Raw genomic sequence first — 2,436 nt, 5'->3', positions numbered from 1 at the left:
GAAGATCTAATGTTTTATATTAACAGTGTTAGTTTTGTATTTGTTTGGGATGCTTTATATATAATGTATCTAATGTTTTCACTGTTTGATGTTCAATTGAACATGGTAAATGTGAAATATTGATGGTTTTGCTGCTAAACTTATTATGTCTTGTTCTCTTCCATGTTCTATGTTATAACTTCGAAGCCGAGCCATAGAAAAGTTTAGTAACTGATGTTTTGGTCTGTTTTGTGTTATAACTTTGTATGGTTGAAACAGAATAAGGCCATATCTCTTTCCTTTTTTTCTCCTTTGTTTCATCTGAGTGAATATAATTGCTAATTATGGTTGTATCATGTTTCATTTCAGCAAAAATATCATCTACTGCTGTTGAATTTTGCTCTGTATGAACAGAAGCATAAGGTACATTACTTTATATATGAATAGGAGAATTTCTGTATCCTTTAATTTATTTTTTTTATTTTATCTGAGAACATCCCATGTCTTATAATGTGAGCATCTTGAATTTGCATACCATGGGTTGAATGGTGGGGAACAGAACTTTATGGTGATTATTATATCATGCAGCAAAAGGCTAATAATGCTAGTTTATCTGTATAACAATGCGAAATGGAGAGAGCTTAAAATCTTCTGTTGTTGTAGATTTTTTAATTTATATAATTTATTATTTTTTTTCTTTTGTTTGTTGCAGGAAATGAATTGCTGTTGAAATAGGAGCTGAAGCATTTTTTTTTTATCATTTTTAGGTATCTTCTATTTTCAAAGTTGAGAGAGGCAAGAATGATGTTGAACTGTATATCAAATATTATTACTCTATTGCTTTTAAATTGATTTTGCTATTATTTTGTTTTTAAGATGTTGTGGATCAGAAGACAATTAGCCTTTTAAATTGTTGTTAAAAGAATAATTTTGTTTACCTTAATATTTTGTTTGTTATTTTGTATATGTTCTGTTTATAAAATATAAGCTGTATATTTTTATATTTAGTATATTATCTTTTTATTATTGGTGGCCATTTATTACACAGTTGGTGGCGACAAAAAGTTGCCTTTTTATTTTTAACTAAGGTGGCGACTATGATGGTTGCCACTTAAAGTAAATATTTGGTGGCGAAAATGTATTGCCACCTTATCTCCATGAAAGGTGGCGACTAAGAAGGGCCACTAAAAAGTTATATTTGATGGCGACAAAATGTCGCCATGCTATCTTTAATAAGGTGGCGACTAATAGTTGCCACTAAAAGTTATATTTTGTGGCGATAAAATGTCGCCACGTTACTAATAATAAGGTGGCAACTAACAATAGCCACTAAAAGTCATATTTCGTGGCGATAAAAGGTCGCCACGCTATTTTCAAAAAGGTGGCAATTTTTCACGCTTCGCCACAATTTCATTTAGCGGCAACACTTTCAGTGGCAGCTTGTGGCGACTTTAAAAGTCGCCACCTTTTGAAAATGTGGCAACTTTTTATATATATGGTGGCGACATTAGTCGCCACCAATATATAATATTCTTGTAGTGTAAACCTTATATGGTATTTCAACATATTGAGTTTAGAATTTTCTCATGCATCTAAAACGTTATTTTCAATATAAGTGTGCAACAAATATTCTCGTATTTATGTGTAATTTCAGTAAGATTCCCTAATCTGATGTTCTATTATATGCAAAGTTAATTATATTCAATTATAAGCATTCCAGTTAAATGGAAAACTTATAGGACTGTTCCGTACACTTATAGGGTAGGGTTTGCTTTTACAGTTATAGCTTAATTTGGAATAAAAAGTGAGCACAACGGATCCTATCATCACTACTGTAGGAACATCCATATATATGACAGTGCTAAGTAACTCTCATAAAAAAGCAAAAAGCTATAGCTGTACTAAGGTGCATTTATAGCGGCGTAGGGCACATCCATATATGTAGTGGTAGGGTACAGCTATCGTCATAGACAGAAACGGAATACTTATACTGCGGTAGGGTGTAGCTATCGTCTTGGTTGGAACACCCATATATATGACAGTGCTAAGTAACTTTCAATAAAAAAAGCCCTAACTATAGCTGTACCACGGTGCATCTATAATGGTATAGGGCACATTCATATATATAGTAGTGACAGGGCTACTTTTATCTGCCAACCTGATTTTGCACATCATAGCCAGAAACGGAACACTTATACTACGGATGGGTACAACTATCGCCTTGGTTGGAACACCCATATATATGACAGTGCATATATATGACAGTGCTAAGTAACTCTAAAAAAAAAAAGCTCTAGCTATAGCTATACCGAGGTGCAGCTATAGTTGTGAAGGGCACATCCATATTTCACATAGTAGTGATAGGACCACCTTTATCTGCCAACCTGATTTTGCACATCATAGCCAGAACGGAATATTTATACTGCGGTTGGGTACAGCTTTCGTCTTGATTGGAAC

At 33.3% G+C, this 2,436-nt stretch overlaps 1 long non-coding RNA gene across 1 annotated transcript; it reads left to right on the top strand.

The window, feature by feature from the left end:
- The first annotated feature begins 6 nt into the window (after positions 1-6).
- On the top strand, positions 7-943 carry LOC109704840. The gene is made up of 2 exons (XR_002214498.1): positions 7-402; positions 692-943. It is a non-coding gene; the product is annotated as an uncharacterized LOC109704840 (long non-coding RNA).
- The last annotated feature ends 1,493 nt before the right edge of the window (positions 944-2,436 follow it).

The sequence above is a fragment of the Ananas comosus genome, unplaced genomic scaffold (genome assembly GCF_001540865.1).
Source record: "Ananas comosus cultivar F153 unplaced genomic scaffold, ASM154086v1, whole genome shotgun sequence".
Classification (NCBI taxonomy): domain Eukaryota; kingdom Viridiplantae; phylum Streptophyta; class Magnoliopsida; order Poales; family Bromeliaceae; genus Ananas; species Ananas comosus.
Note: the sequence above shows the minus strand (reverse complement) of the source record. Positions and strands in the feature narration are given on the sequence as shown.